The following is a 17996-nucleotide window of genomic DNA, read 5'->3' as shown; positions in this document are numbered from 1 at the left end:
CACCACTGTGATATAAACCACAAAAAAATCACAGTATTCAACCCTAAGGTCTGTTTTGTTAGTGATTGTATAGTTCACTCAATGCTTAGCCCGACAGGGTATTAAATTCATAAGCAATGTTTAATCAGGGTTTTGCAACCCCTTGCCACCAAAGGTCGCATCGGATCGGCAACCCTCAAAAGTGTATGAATCCAAAGTAAAAAGTCGTTATAATCAACCATAACTACGGAACTGTCATTGTTGGGAGAGGAGAGTAAGTTGAAAGATAGGATGTCGAAGGTCATGACATAGCGGCCTCGAGGGGATTTGAATATTCCATCATTGAAACGCCCCCAACTCATAAATCCTCGAAAATTCAGCAATCTTAAATTAACCTGGTGATAGTTTAGTAGTCTTAAGATACGTAGTAGCACCTTAATTAATACAATCAAAATTGACCACAACACCATTTAATTGAAATGGTGAGTCTGAACGAGTTTATGAAAAACTTTGTGAAACAATGAACAACAAAACAAATGGAAATTATATTAATATCGAATGACACGAACGAAAACGAGAATTTTAACGAGCAGGAAACAACGTGACGTTTTACGGTGCTAAAATTACAATTTTAACCGTTTAATACGTTTTTTAATTACTCCAGCCAATTCAGAATGGTGCTTATACCCCACACCCTTACCTTTTTTTTCATCCGCGATTCTTTCTTCAGTGGCTGTTCCACAACACCGGATGTAATTCCCTCGTTATCCTTTGTAAACCATAATCTACCAATATCTCCACTGAAAAAATACGCTCCATTGAATTTGCGTTATTCTCAATTGTTGGAAGTTCATAGCCAAGGACCGTGTCCCAGTCATTTGAATTATATTTGACATGGGAAATAAAAGTTTCGCCAAGTGCTGATATCCATTTTTTCAAATAAAAATGGATATATGATGGATGGTGTCTTAACGGGGACAGCGACACGAATGGTGATTGGCAGCTGAAATATGTGCCCGAGATACAAGGAGGATTGAATGCGTCGACAACAGCAGATGGAGTGCGACAGAGGCGCCGTATTCAGGCAGAAAAAATGTCCGTCACCTCCCATTGGGAAATAATTAGCAGAATGTCGTGAACCGATGAGTAATGACAACCAACAATGCTGCAGTTGAATGCGGCAGTGAAGAAACAAAAGAAGGTAGCTAAATATTGTGCAGGATTGAGGCGAACAGTTGAAATTTTAAATTTGCGGATATTATCTTTAGATTCGTAAAATTCGAGTAGAACTATGAAAGCTCTTTAAATGAGATTGTTATGGTGCACTTACATCAATATGAAAGTAATTCTGCAAAAGGACATTGTTTGGAAAATCGGAGAAAATACAATTCTGGAAAGAATGGAGCGACTGGAAAGATGAGGCAGAAATGAAAGTATTGGCAACACGAGTTTAAGATAAAGGAAATATCCGACACTCATTCCTATGATGAATTGCTAAGACCTTTTAGATGACCATTGAGGAAGAAATCTGGCTACATTATCAAGGAAAAAATATGTTTACTGCGAACTGAGAGGGTAATGATTTCTCAAAATAAATCAAATGCTTCAATATTTGGGAGAACCTACCGATTACCTTTTGCATTATTATTATTAAGTAGTATTTAGGGGAGGCGACCGACAGCTGAGGTCATTTGCGCCATAGGGGATGGACAGGAAAGGATGAAGGGTGGAGTCGGCATTAGCCTTCTCTTGCACCCGGCGTCGGCATTGGCCTTCTCTTCACGAAAGGCGCCAAGGATCCGCAGCTTAAAGTCCCATCCGACGGACGGCATACTCACTTAAAGTGCCCTCTACAAAGCACCTCAAGTAGGGATGGAGACACCTCTGAAAGATATTCAACACCGCCGGGATTTGAACCCAGGCCCTCTGGGTGGGAAGCCAGGACGTTAGCCCCCGCACCATCTCGATCCCTATTGATTAACTTGAGAATCTTTAAGTTACCAAGGACCAGCAAGACAAACTATGGCATATTTGATAATTGGCCATGTGGTTATTCTGAACGCAATATGCAATTCAATAAGCGTCAACGACGATATGTTAACGAGGTTATTTCTGGCGGAATAGACAAAACTTACGTAGAATTAAAACAGACCATTTGTAATTGGAAAAAAGGAATAACAACAATTGGTAGATGTAAAAAAAACAATTTAGACGAGCAATAAACAACGTGCAACAAAAGAATTTCACAATTTTCAATGAACAAAAGCCTAGGCTGAGACAAATGTAACATAAGAGGAGTAGTAGTGCGCCAGTGAGTTGTTCCACCTGAAACAGCAGGAATAGCATTTGAAATAATAAAAACTACAAATCTGGTAAGTAATCTAATATTTTCAATTGATTTGGAGAAATCATTATAAACTTAGATCCGTCGGAAAACGAAATTTTTCCATGAGTTCTTAAGTTTAGCGACGTTTAAAGCGGCATGCAATTACATAAATTAAGTTCGAAAAATACATTCAGATGGAGCAAAGGGATGTGGGATATGGAATTGCTCGTTTCTTAATGGAACTAAAAATGTATCTACCGCCGCGAAGCGTTGATCGTAATGAACACGTGGTGGTGCGAACATTGCTATTTCCTATTAATAATTCGGGAATGACATGGAAGCAACTAAAATGAATTACATCTTCCTCGACAGATGAAGGCCCCTTCTCGTACCCGGATGTGATGTGCACGACCACCCTGTACTTCAAATCTTACGAACTGATACGGACGGCTTCCAGCACAGATCAAATCTAAAAGGCAAAAGAACGTTGTAGAGTCCCGCTCGCCTTTAAATAGGGAAGAGCTAGGAAAAGAGGGTGGGCGGGAGGGGATGAAGGAGAAGGGAAGGCGAGTGAACAGATAGAGGGGTGAGTGGTGTTGTGGGAAGAACATTTGGGGGAGAAGGAGGGCCACTAGGATCGAGGGGAGAGCCACGCATGGGAGGAAAAGAGTGGGCAACCAAAAATAAATTAGAGAAGGGAATGAAGTAAGGATGATGGGGGAGGAGGAAGGAGGGTCAACCAAATGCACCGAAGTTAGTGGCGAGACTGCCGGTCGCGGTGAGGGAGCCCATAGACCAGGAGGGAGGGAAGGGAGGGGGGTGAAGGCGATGACTGTTGGTTGCTCCGAAATGGCCGTCACGAGAGTTGAATGGGGGCCGCGGAAGAAGAGAACGACCCCTCGTGCACTTCCTCCGGCCCATCCCACAGGCCAGGTCGCGGCCTCCAAGTCACGCCACGAGGGCACCAAACAGCTTTGAGGTGACTCCGAACTCGCCGCGCGTTCGAATATCCTCAGGTCGTTACATTTTGGACGCGGGCAACATGCCTAATAGTCTTCATTTGTTTCATATCGTTCCTTATAAGGCCTAGTTATGGATTTTGCATAATAGATGAGAATTAGAAGACCTTAACAAATCCCAAACTTAATGGAAATCCGATGGGGTAATTCTGAACTAAACAGGACAAGTCAGAAATAAAGCGTGGGCTAAAAGAAGTTAAAAGTTGTTTGCTAGTCTTTTTGTGAGGAACAGGGCAAGGGGAAGAGGGTGGGCGCGAGGGGGTGAAAGAGGGAGGAGGGCGCGATTTTGAAAGAGCGGGAAGATAGTTTGGGAGAAGGACGAAGGTAGTAGAACCTAGGTGGTGGTGGATGTGGAAGAGAATGGGGTGACAGGACATTAGATGAGTGCTCAAGGGAAAGGGTACTGCAATTCCCATAAGCAAGGAAGGCAGCGGCGAGTCGACCGACCGGGGTTCGAGCGGCTTGGAAAAAGGAAGTGTTTTGGAGGGGGTGAAGGTGGAAGCCGATGAAGAAAAATTCAATCGAAATACCCTAGTAGAGGATCAAATCGGCACCGTAAAATGACAACGCGTACTGCACTCGAGAGCGAGGGTACGTTCCCCACTATGCTCCATTAGGGTGCGGCCTGCGGTCACACCGAACTCGTAGTAGCGCGTTGGAATTTCCACGAACACCCCGCCCGTTCAAATTTCGATGCAGCCAATGTCTCCAAAAATCTATATTCATATTAGATCGTTCTTTGTAACTCATACGAATGGATTTTGAATTAAAATACGAAGAATTTCAAGCTATTAAGAAATACTTGGAACACATCATTATAGGAAATCCGATAAACTAATTCCGACCGTGTATTAATTACAGGGTACTATGTTTAGCTAGATCTACTTTTTCTGATGTTTTAAATATTTAATTAAAAACTTAAATCTAAAACATGGATTCGTATCAAAAAATTTATCTGATATATATACATGTGCTGAGCACTTCACATGCTGCGTCGACACTTCCTTACCTCTGAACGGAGTCCAAAGATCCCAAGAGTAAATCTGCTTGCATCGAAATTTCTCTTTGCAACCCTCTCTCTCTCTTCCTTCAGCTTTCGTAGATATTTACTTGAATTAACTTCGAGTAATGGAACAAAAGGTGTGTGAATAATGCACCACGCGTCTCACGACCTAAAGTGAAGTTTAAGACGAGAAGCACATTTCATTTTTGGAACACTCACAGGCCCAATTGATTCCAGGAATTGTAGACCGCACGGTAACTTGCATATCCTCCGTTTGGTTTGATAACCGAAAATCTATACCCCGAGAGAAGTATAGTAGGAGGAGCATATTAATGCACGGCACGGCTCACATACACGTCAGTCATTGAGTATCAAACACGAGCACACACACTGATTAAAGGGAAGCGACATGTAGATTTGAGACTTAACTTCGGTTTAGTGAAGATGCAATCGCTAATAAGCATACACGGAATGTACGCCGAATATTATTATATGGGGATACATGAGTTTACCTAATTTTTGACAGCAATCTATTTGAGTACATGTTTCATGTCTAGCTAGCGCCAAAATATTTTCATTCATTTTCTTCGAGGAGGTGGTTTTTCCAATTTTTTACCAAAAAAATCAAATGTGTTCATTAATATTTCTTCGTGCTTTTCGGATTGAATTCCGAGATAAGAATTCTGTTGGTATATAAATACTTCTCCATCATGTGAACATCTACATATACTCGTACAAGGTATCTGTAAGATAAGCGCCAGGGTATTTGGCAGAGTCTGATTATACACAATATTATATGGCACTCTGCCGATTAAGGTAGGTTTTGGATGAATACAGCAATGAAATCATACAAAATTTATTTATTTTCATCGCCCATACAAAATGCAAAATCTGAAATTAAGGGCTACAGTAGGTCCCTCTAAAATTTCGCATACATCCTTCTCTCTTCGTCAACATTACTATTTTATTCCCTCCCCTTCCCCGTTTGCATATCATTCTCCACCCTTTAACAACGCCTTCAACACCGTAATACCCACAAATATAGTATGCCATTCATTCATTTTTTCTACCTTATGATTTCTTCCAAAAACCCCTCTCCTCCCCCACCTTGCCAAGCCATTCACCGTTTGTATTCCCATTCATGTCCACTTCATCCTTCTCCACAGTCAAATGCCGAAGCCTCCAGTCTATACCATTCATTTCGCCTCAAAAACCATTTTTCGCGACCTACATAATTACTCATTATATCAATCAATGCTTCAACAAGCCTTATCTTAACATCCCTGCTCAACGTCCCTTACATCACTTCTTTCCTTTTCTAAACACGCCTATGCCTAACCAATGCTTCGTCTTATGCCCCTGGTACGTGGCCCATATTGGTCTAAAAAACTTTAGAGACGGGTAAACTGTTCAACCGGCTCTAGTCAATGAACTCCTAAATAAACAACTAACTTAGACTATCTCTTTAACTCAATGGCGACGAGTGACCCTGACAGCGGGTATACTATATTTGTTTCAAGTGAGACGGGAAAATGAAGGGCTGGATTCACTTCGCGAAGCAGCGGAAAGGTATATGCATATCAGGAGTCTTCATCAGTTCGAGACCCTAAAATTCTGAGGAAAACATTTTAGCGATACGTAGGATAGTACAATTCTTATTCGAGATAATTTTTGTTACTCATCTTTATCAAAGGCTTTACTCGAAAGAGACGAAAATAACTTCACAAGTAAATTAAATGATAAATTCGGAGGAATATTTTTGACGATGACCACGTGGAACATCATTGAAAGAAATGAAATCTCCATTAATTCCGCTACTTTATCATTCGTAATAAGCAATATTTTTTCCCATGTTTAAGTATTTAATAAATCTTTCCATATAGTTCGGGGCTGAAAAAAGTACGGAGGAACCGATAAGGGGCAGGCCCATCCTTAATAAAGATTATCTTTCCCGAGAACTCGACTTTTTCACGGCGACGATTCCTCTCGCCCCCTCCCTCTCGCAAAGTAGAGTGGCGGTCACATGTTTCCAAGTAGATCTTCCTCTTGTGTCCGGAGTAGTAGAATCATCCCTCAAGAGGCAGTTATTCTAAGATCACAGAATACTTAAACGCTGATTTTTAAATCAGTAAGACGATTAGCTAAACAGAGTGTGCATTTTAATATTTTTCATTATATTATTGGTGCAGTATGGGGCCGAAATTAAAATCAGGTTAGACGATATTAAAATAATTTAAGTAGGCAGAAAGAATGACAAATAAAAACACTTTGTAAGCTCTTCATAGTCAAAATTTAGGAGCAGAATTTTCCTTTGATCTGTCGAGTGTTAGAAAATTGAATTTAGGAGTGACCTAAGGAATGATAAAATCTTTATTTCGAGGAAATAACCAGAGAATGATCGGAAACCTACGCCTTATTCCGGATCCAGTTCAACCGCAAACTTTGAAGGTACTTTCTTAATAAATTCTTTAACGGTCTGGTTTTGTGTGGGATTTCGCCTTCTAATTGTTTCACTCGGAATGTCCACCAACTCTTTGTTGGATCTTCCGTGCAATAATCAAGGGTCTCTGCCGTTGTGGAACAGAATCGCGATTTACCATGTTATTATTATATAGTATATTCGAGTATTCCTTGCATGAATTTGGACTAATAGTGCAGGGTGGACCATTTCGAAAAATGGTGTTCCACATTTTTGAGATCATGAAAAATAAAGGGCTAGAAGATAACATCCGTGGATGGCATTTTGGAAACTCTGGGTCTTATGATATGTCGTTTGGTGAGTCCTGTATAAGAATTGAACAAAAGGTAAGACTAAACCTATTGTTATTCAGGTTTAAGGGTAAAATCCTGGAGTAAATAAACAAGAGAAACACGTTTCACGACAATGGAACGAAAATGATGAATGAACCCTCCTTGAATAATGACATCTCGAACTGAATATATTTTTTAACCTCCTCGAGATAATCTTCAACCATTACCGCAATAATTTTAGTTTCTTATATGCTGGAAAGATTACCATAAATATCATTATGTAAACAAAATAAACATGAAACCCTATTGTGCAAATCAGTGCATAAGATCTCTTGTGTAAAATGTAAATAAACAAGAGAAGCACGTTTCACAACAATGGAATTGAAATGCTGTTACTAAGCTGTTACCAAGGACTCTTCAACAATAAAGAAAAATGGGAGCCTTGTGCTGTAAGTAGCAGATATAAGTTGTTCCACAAATTTTGATAAAAATCTACTCAATATTATAATATATAGTTATTTCAGTTCTATTATTACTTATTACATGCTAAAAGTATTTAAAATATTATACAGGCGTACAGTTATAAGAGAGATAAGTAGAAATAATAGCATTTATGGTTGCCATGCATGTTTTCTTTAAAAAAATTCAACTCCCAAAAGGGATGATTGCCCCTTATTGCTGAGCAATGGGTTTGAATAAATGTTTTTACTTTGACTTTGCAGGTTGTAGCAGAAAAGCGGTGGAGATGGAGGACATGGAGGGAGAAGGAGTTGGAAGTGTTGAACTATTGGTTGCGGTGAAGGAGGAATATGTGGAGGCGAAGCAGGAAGATGTGGAGGCGAAGGAGGGAGACGTGGAGGTGAAAGAGGAATATGTGGAGGATGAGGAAGCAATGGAGGAGGAGGATGAGGAGGCAGAGGAGGATGTGGATGACGGGGGGTATGAAGGAGACGATGAGGAAGAGGGGGAGGAATGGGAGGAGGAGGAATGGGAGGAGGAGGAATGGGAGGAGGACGAATGGGAGGAGGAGGAAGATGAAGAGGAGGATTATGAGGAGTTGGATGAAGAGGGATATGAAGGAGACGATGAAGGAGATGGAGAAGATGAAGGGGAAAGGAGGATGTGGCGAGCAGGCAATGTTGGTGGAGGGGACGCCACCCCCTTCAATGTTAGAAGGGTAGAACATATTAACCCCCCCTTCGCGCCACATCCTCCGGGAGCTGTGAGAGACCGTCAAGCTCCGGTCCTCCAGCGTAGGGCCAGTTTTCCTCCTCCAGGACTCCTTCAGCCACCCCTTCAAAGGAGTCACTCCTTTTAAGAAGGTAAGATTCCATAAAGCATCCAGAGATACCTCACTCCAATCCCTAATTTTTTCAAAAGTACTCTCTCTTCACCCCTTCTGCAATTTCTCCCCTTTCAACTGACAATTAATGCTGCATGCATTCTGGGGCCTCCTCACGTACCCTCATCCCTCACGCAAAAGAAAAACACATTCCCTCCCCCCTAAATCATGGAACCTAGATTGGAGCACTTAGAGTAACATTCTTACTATTTCTTTTAATATATTACCTGATAGTCTGGTCCAATCAATAGCTATTCTGCAAAAATTCAACAATATGGCAAGGATATTGTTTTTGTTAACATCTATCCATGGAAATTTGAATATATTTCGCCCTTTGGCAAGATGTTAGTGTCAGAATCTGTGTGTGCATGTATATATTCATGCAATACATAGAGAAAGAAAGAGAGAGAAAGAGATGAGAACAATCTTGTTTCCATGATTGTGAGTCAATGCCTCGGATACTTTATTCCGCATTTTATGGACATTTTGAATGGAAGCAGGTCCATCTTCAGAATGAATATTGCCGTAAGGCAATAATGATTCGTTTTAAAAATCTTTTTAAAATACATGGAATGCCTATGGTCACCTCAAACTATGCCTAAGTTTCCAAAATATAACGGCACTTTGCACAACAAATAAACTTGGATTAGTGCAATGAAATAACCATATTTTTGTGTCTGGCAAGGATTAGTACAAGTTAATGAGTCCCTTAACAGAAACTCAATTAGGCCAGAACAGTGCAACAGCAAGTAATAACTATTTCGTAAAGCATTCACTCCTCGACTAATAAAATATTTCGCCGTTCGATACATTCAGTTTCAGCCACTTGAGGCAGTGTGTCAATCATAGTTTTCACCTTCTGGTCGCTCTTCCAGTCAGGGTTGGATACGTGGTGTACAAGTCGATTCCCGCGGTTGGGCGTATGTGGCAGGTGCTGCCCTACCTGGCGCGCTGCGCGGCGGAGAACAGGTCTGTTGTGCTCCGCGGGGCGAGAAGGAAGAGGAAACTGCTGCAGAAGGAACTGCTCTGGAGGCTCCGGGGTCTATGACGGGTGGTGCCCGGGTGACCGCTCTGCGTCCCCGAAGCTCAATCAACGGCTGGGTGATCTGCAGTGCCATTAAAATTAAGAGTGGCATCTTCTCCCCTGATTCCATGGTTACCCAGGAGAATACTATCTATGCAGACCATGAAGGATTCGGAAGAATTAAATGTGTCAATAAATACTCATGTCTCACCAAATCGCCAACTTATTCCTTTGGCCAGCAAAACTCTATGAGTCCATGTTGGATGTCTTTGGGAGATTTGGAGTAAATTTGTCCCCCTGTCTGTGCTTATTTCTCTCCTAACTTAAAACCCTTACAAGGTATCTAGACACGAGCAGCACATCACCTGGCTCCTGACATAGTTGGTGAACATTTTCAGTGTGTAAACTGTACCTTATATATATATATATATATATATATATATATATATATATATATATATATATATATTCTTGACTGGATATTTACTTTTATATTAGAGCATCGTAAGCTAGTAGACTAAGTTGATTCAAAACCTGAGAAAAAATGTATTTCATGGTTAAAGGAACAATAAACGACCGTTAAGATCTCATATCATTTCATTGAATATTTATGGCTTATTTTCTCCGAAAAAAATCTTCTATGGTGCAATAGGCTGGTATGCAAACACCATACACCTCCACACAGAGCCAATTTGTATTAACTTATTTCAGGCTTCTTGCACACCAAAGTAACTCTTTACTTTTCAAAGCATGAAATTTACGGTCCATTCTTGAAAATGTAGAGACTCTGAGGATTGGTGATCTTGGTTTTCCCCCAGCTTGCGTTATTCGTGAAAATTCCTCTCCGACCCTTTTCGTCGCTTGTTATGATACTATAGGGAAAAGTAAAAGAAGTGATGGGAGAAGGGAAATATAGATTCAGATGAGGTGCAGGGACAAGAGATTAAATAAATCTATTGAGAGTAATTGCCGGAAGAAACACAGGAAAGAAACATAACATTTAAATTGAATACACTGACGTAGAGTAGGTTAAGGTTAGATTCTGGTGGGTCAAAATAATTGTGATTCAGAAAAGGGATGGGGAAATGGCGCGGGATCGAATCGAGGGTACCCAGGACATTTAATTACAGACCAATCTCTATCACATCAATTTCATGGTAGGGTCTTGAACAAATATTTACCATTAATAAAACATCAACTTATCTTGTGAATGATTACGAAACGAAATGTATATAAGGTTGAAGCTTGACACAGATTATGACATTTCAGCTCTTGCTTTACATCGTCTTTATTATCTCCTGATGCAAATTTCTTCGGTGAAAATAACAATTTCACCGAGAGAAAATTCAATCGTAGTAATTCAATGTTACCTAGAAGAAGAATCAAAGAAATTTCTAAGTGAACCCTTTTGATGGAGTTAGGTGGGGTATATTAATGGTGATACAGAAAAGGGATGGGGTTTACGGAAGGGAAAGATGATAAAAAAGACCTGAATCTCAATCAGAAAGTCCGCTGGGTTATCCCCTTAGTAAAGAAGTTAAAAATTAATAGACTTCAAGATCGAGCATAGTGCTTTGTTGATTTAGAATGTTTCCTTTTAGGACAGAGCATGACCATAATTGAGAAGCTTTTGAAATGTACTGCTGTGCTGAGTCTGCACATAGGGGAGGGATTGCATACTCAGGACTTGGTTCATAAATCGGTGAATACCATTCCAACCTCAGGTTACCACATCCTCAATATTTGTATGACACTACAGGGTTCGTCCGGAAAATAAGTGTACTGACTCCTGGGCTGGGCGCGCCGCTCCAGGCGCACCCAGCACCGCTCTGACGGGCTGCGATTGGAGAGGGGTATGTTGGCAAGCGACGCTGAAAAAGGCAGTCGGCTCTGAGCTGTGGTGTAGTGAGGAGCTCTGTTAACGCGAACCTCCACGCTCGACCCACGTCACGGAACGCGATGCCGCAGTTTTTGGAGCAGCGTTATTCCATCAAATTTGCGGTAAAGCTTGGGAAATCGTCTACCGAAACTGTCGGTATGATTAACCAGGCTTACGGGGAGTAAGCCATGTCCAGAAAAATGATCTTTACGGTGGCACAAGATGTTCGTGGAGGGCAGAGAAGAGGTCTACGACGAGTCTTCGAGAGGTTCCCGATAATGCCTTCGCCGGAGCGTTCCAGGAATGGGAACGCCGCTGGAACAAGTGTATCGACTCACAAGGGTCCTATTTTGAGGAATATTAGCTTAAGATATGTAAAAGTGTAATACATTTTTTTTCCTGAGCTCAGTACACTTATTTCCGAACGAACCCTGTACATCCTTAATATTTGTATTTATGTCATCTTTAATCAAAACATCATTGTCACACACTAGCATTCAACGTGGTATGTGCATTAAAAGGACTATTAACATCCTAATTATTTGAAATAATTTCACATGACTAATATTTATTTTTTCACTGATCATTGTCAATGTTGCTGCTCTCTCCCGCTGCCCAAACACTCTCTTAGAGGAGCTACAGCTTTATTGCTTATGGAATTAATTATTTAGAGTAAGAAAAATCCTAATATACCAGATCAAACTTCTCAGGCGATTGAGTACTTTCATAGAAATTCAAAAGAAACTATGAACACAGTAATCAACCTGAAGGTCGGTTTGGTAGGTGGTTGTAGAGATCACCTAGTACTTAGCTAGATATCACACACATTTCAATGATGCTCTCCGTTTTATCTTAGGAGTATCGATCATAAAGGATCTGCGCTTGTATAGCGTTCAGGGGTGGCTTCGTACACGAATTAAAGAGGAATTTACGACAATCTATCACCTAGGAGCAGTGCGGGATTAAACCCAACACGATTGCTCATAAGCATCCGTATTATTCATTTGCGTGTGGCAAAGTTCCAATTTAAAGTACAATGCCGTCAACTCCATAATGTGTTTGCATTGGGCAGTACTTCTGTGATTTGGGTCAGTCAATTTGAGGAGTTCACATGATCGCAACAAAACTAAGGTTATGCGGATATCCAGAATGAGAAAGGCAAAGCTTAACGTTAAAATGGGAAATAATGAAAAATCTAGAACAGGTGGAACAGTTTACACATATCAGAAGTGCATTTAAAAAGTCTTCAACTTTTACCTATCAACGTATGCATCATGGAGTAGTTTGCCAGGGAAAGAAGGCCAATTTATGGACACAGCAATGTTGAAGATATCTTTATAATTGATGACCAAATGGGGCCTGTTGTGCCTTTTATATAAGTAAAATAATAATTTAACATTTCCCTTAGTATAAATGTTTTTATTACTTTAAAGGAACTATACCTTAATCCTAATTTAAAGAAATCAAGTGTGTGATTTATTAATCAGATGGGATGCATTATGCATGGGTTGTGTGCTGTGCAACATGATGTCGATGTGGATGCACTCCAATAATTCCCACACCAATGGATTCACATTTGGGCTCGTTTGCATTTCAGGGTTGTATCTCGCTTCCTGATGCATACTGCAGGGTAGCCAGCCAGCCGATGTCTAGTGATCATTGGGTCACACAACGAGGCCAGCATTTGCCGTGCCATTGATGCCCTCCATGCCCTTGGCCTCTCGCCCCTCATTGACCCCTCATTGGCAAATCATAAGTGCTAGGGGCCAAAATGTTTTAAGTAGTAGGGTTATAGGGAAATGATTTCCGTTTGGCATAGAAGTTTTAACAAAGAGTGATTGATGACAGTGGCGTTGCGTGAGGATATTTCGAAAAGACTCGTTAAAACTTTGATGTGTCGGGTAGTTACGCATGGTGTGGAAGCATGGTCAATGAATTAGGGGAATAGGCGTAGATTGGAGCCTTTTGAAATATGGGTGTGATGAAGAATGGAGAAGGTGAAGTGGACAGAAAGGAAAGCAAATGAGTAAGTGCTAGGTATGATTGCGGCAGAGAGGCAATTGCTGGGAGAAATTATAAGGAGACACGAATAATTGATTCAAATCATATTAATTAGCAGTGGGATGTTGAAGGCTGTGATAAAGGGGAGAGTATGTGGAAAACGAGGAAGGAGAAAAAATAAGATAGGAATTTTGGACGGAATGGATGGAGGAAGGAAGTATGTAAAGGGAGATGAAGAGGGGCTTGTTGTAAAGTATGATGTTGAGCTGTGTTTTGATGGGAGAGACAAAAGACAAGTTATATTGGTTGTGTCCATCCTAAACATACCTTAAGTAGTAGGTTACCTATAATAACATGAATGCAGCGAAACATTAAGGTTTCCTTTGATTTTATCTGGTTTTGAAACGGCATGGCAATGAATACAGGGCTTACTTTGCTAATAGAGACAACATAAAGTCATTTCAAAGATGACAGTGATCTGCACATTGAGTGCCGTGAATTTCGCAATGAATTATACACTATCCTGTGTAATGAAAATTTTGAAAAATCATATGCGCTCGGGCGGAAATAACCGTTATGGGATTCCGGCGGCTATTCGTCGGTTAAGGCCAGAACAGATCCACACTGGTAAAGGTCCCAGCGGTTCAAATTAAATCACATTTAAGCTAATTAAATTTAAGTAGCAGTTGCATAATCATGAACGTCTCAATAATTTCTTGACCAAATTTATACCCATAAAGAGTTAACTTATTGATGTTCTTTCAGAACTTAATAAAATACTAAATCCTCAACCCTTTCTGTAAAAACATAAGTAATTAAATTTCATCCTTATGCATCAAATTAATTTCAAAAGTTCCTATTGTCATGATCTGAAGATATTTTTAGATTTTTTACGCTTTTAACTTTGCATTCACAGCATAAACATACGGAATTTTGAATTTCCAAAAGAACGAACTGCGTATGCAGTTTCAGGCATGATATGATGGTTGCCAAACATAATAATGAGTTATATAAAACACTTTTCCACCAGATTTTGATAAATAAATTACTGGTTTCAATCAAATTCATCGTCTTCAGGCTAAACATATCAAATCATTGATTCATAAACTGTAAAACATTGATAAAATATCCTAATTTATTTATGTAAGAAACTATTATTCAACTTACACATTAAGTTTCCCTTTTTGGATAATTGTTACAATACCAGTTTAGCCTTTTTGACTTTTCTATCCTCCTCCAAAACAAAATTTTTATGACGCAGGATAGCGTGTAATTCATTGCGATTTTCATGGCACTCAACGTGCAGATCACAGTCATCTTTGAAACGACTTCATGTGGTCTCTATCAGTTCCCAAACAGCCCTCGTATTTTTAATGTAGAAGAATAGGTTGTAATTCCAAAGGGCCAACCAAAATGGTTTATTGAGTAACGTAAATTACGAAACATCGACGAATTTAAAAAAATCAGGATATGCAATTGGGAAACGTTTGCACGTGAAAAAACAAGGGAATATTTAATTGTTGAAAACTCCGAAGCACTTAAAAGTGCGACGCAGTGAAGGAAGTACAGTTCGATACAGTGGCGGTGGATTGATTGACGAATCTGATGACAAAATTGTCCACAAATATCAGTAATTAAAGAGCAACACGTATGATTTTTTGAACTGCTCGCAAAAATTGTGAGAATGAGGTACAAATTGGTGGAAGACTGTTGAAAACAATGAAAATTTACAAAAACGGCAAAAAAGAGAAAAAAATTAATGCCAACAGCACCCGGTGTTCCCAGGCGGTCACCCATCCAAGTACTATCCGGGCCCGCTTAACGATGCTTAACTTTGGCGATCGGACGAGAACCAGTGTTTTCATCGTGGTACGGTTCAATTTACTTTTATTCGGTCTAGTATGTTACACTGCTAGTGCTTTCATTGTACACATTGTCAGCTTACAGATTATGGTTACAGCATATTTTTTTCTTATTATGGTTACGCACTTACATAGGCATACATTCATATACATTGGTCGTTGGCTGATGCATGGGATATATTTTACGTATTTATAAAGGCCTTCAAGGATTTTTATTTCGTCATGTTTTATCTAGTCAATAACAAATACGACATATTCAGGCTGATCCCTGGAGTATTCTCTAAATGTTCTCGCTATCTTATTCGTTGTCGGCTTCTCAGTTCTGCTGCATTAAATCCACTTTCAAAATACTCATTCCATTTACGCCTCAGCTCTTTCTAATTTAACAATTACGCATGCATTAGTTTTGATTGACTTTGCTATCGAGACGCAATGGGAGAAATGACGAGGAGGCAGGAAGCGCATATTAATCGATAATGGAATGTTGTATGGGATAAAGGAAGTATACAGAGATGAAGGCGGTTTGTTGTAGAGTAGGATGTTGGGTTGTGTTTTGTTAGGAGAAACAGCATATTTCATTCGTTGTTTTTTACATGCAAAGCCTATCTAATAGATTACCTAATAATAAATAATGCGCTCTAGACAATCGTTAAACTCGAAACTACTGAGAATTTTAGGTCCATTTACGGCCAACACTCGACTCACTCCCTCCTGTAGACAAAACTGCATTCATTCCCCCAGCCAACAGCATCCTCCAGCTAACCCTCCAACCCATTTAAGAAATGCCAGTTGGACCAAATCCACTATTACTAAGCTAATAAAGTACGATTTAATGTGGAGTAAATGAAGAACGGTAAATATTGTATTCCAATTGCAACAAAACAAATCCCAAAAGCAGGTCAGTGACATCAGTTTGCACCATAACGTAGCCTTCGCTTAGCCCAAGGAATTATTTTATTTATTAAGTTTGTTAGAGTCATTGTTTTAACCTGGCCCTTATATAAATTTTGCATTTTCGATATAATTGGGATGGCTTGCACTGGGCCTTCTGTCGCGATGCACGCCTACGCCGACGAGTCCGTGGCTCTAAGATACCCTCCAAGGAGGGTATCGTGATTGAGCTTCGGTCGGGTGATTCTAGTGATTGGCAGCAGTAACATCAGGCCAATTGCGGGAGAGGGCAGACCATTAGGGTGTAAGCCAGCGCCTGACGGGATGGCGTTTCCCAGGTGACGAAGGCGGTCGGAGCGGTAGCTGCAGGTACGAAGTGTTCCAGGCTGTTTGTCGTGGCTCACGTTGGAGTCAACGATGCCGTCGACCGGGGATCTGAAGATATTCTGAATTCCTTCAGGGTTGATGTGACGCTCACTATCTGCAGCCTTGTCCCGAGGATTTATCGTGGACATCTGGTTTGGAGTCGAGCGGAGGACAGCGGTGGCGTATTTTCCGCAGGGATATCGGGGTAAGCTTCGTCGACCTTCATCCGGCGATCCAATCGTGTAGGAACCCCCTGAACCGTTCTGGTGTTCACTACACGTTTGAGACCGCCAGGTGTGTAGTGGGTAGGATATTTGGGCAATGCGGGCTTTTTTAGATTAAAGGGTAGGTCAATTAGTGGGTCTTAAAATACTTCTTTGCCTAAGGATGTAGCTTTGAATGAGATGAGGTTCAGTGTTAGGAATAGTTCATTAAACATATATCAGATAGCATCGAACGGAACATTTTATAACGGATTCAATATTAATAAGAAGACGATCCTCGTTAAAAAATTAAAAAACCGTTATGCCTAGGAAACATCATCTATATTGGCAGTAAATTGCCGAAGTTTAAACGACGAAGTCAATACAAAAGAATTTATGTATGCGCATTTTACAGACCGCCAGTCAAGGGAGTCAATTCAATACTAGAATTAAATCAGAAAGTCAAAGGTTTTTTATCCCAACATAATGAGATTTCAATGCCCCATCTATTGACCGAAGCACTTAGTATACATATATATATATATATATATATATATATATATATATATATATATATATATATATATATATATATATAGTACGGGCGATAATATTCTTAATTTGTTAGCAACGAATATTCCCAAAAATGTCTTAAATATAGAAACTATCCAGGGAATTAGTGTCCACAGGGCAGTAAATGCTAAGTTTTCTCTACATGGGGTTCCACATAAGAAGCCTAAAAGGAAAATTTACTTGTTTAATGAAGGGGACTTCGATGGCCTAAAGTGCGTGCTACAGAATTAATTTGCTAGTTATAAGAAAGATAATACTCACGGAAATACTGAGGATACGTGGAATCACTTCCTTGAGGTCACGCGGTCAGGAATCAGAAAGTTCATTCGCAATAAATTTATAAAAGATAACATGGACCTTGACGGTACAACGAGGATGTTAGAAAGGCATTACGACGTCAAAGGCTTTCTCGCCAAGATGAAAAATATTAGGGATGATATCTCTAGTGACAAAAAGAATGAGATCAGTTATGACTATAAGATATCTGGGGGAATGCCAAGAATGAATTAAGGATAGCGTTATGTGAATTCAAAAGGGTGGCGGATTATTTTAAATAGAATCCAAAGGCATTTATGTCATGTGTCAGAGAAGTTCAGGGAAAGAAGTCGAATGTTAATTCACTTAAAAATGATAAAGGCGATAGAGTAACCAGCAGCCGAACCCACCCTCCCCGTTATGAACAATTTGCCATGCCCTCATGTAATAAACTGAAAGAAAACTAAGGAAATATTCTCATTTATTCTACTTACTGAGGAATAGCAGTTGCCAACACATTTA

At 40.1% G+C, this 17996-nt stretch overlaps 1 pseudogene; it reads right to left on the bottom strand.

The window, feature by feature from the left end:
• Positions 1–15084: 15084 nt before the first annotated feature.
• LOC139694459 (5S ribosomal RNA) lies at positions 15085–15209 on the bottom strand (annotated as a pseudogene).
• Between the last annotated feature and the right edge of the window lie 2787 nt (positions 15210–17996).

Source organism: Hetaerina americana, unplaced genomic scaffold (assembly GCF_022747635.1).
Source record: "Hetaerina americana unplaced genomic scaffold, ioHetAmer1.1.p SCAF_5, whole genome shotgun sequence".
In the NCBI taxonomy this organism is placed as follows: Eukaryota; Metazoa; Arthropoda; class Insecta; order Odonata; family Calopterygidae; genus Hetaerina; species Hetaerina americana.
This window is presented reverse-complemented; position numbering and strand designations above follow the sequence as displayed.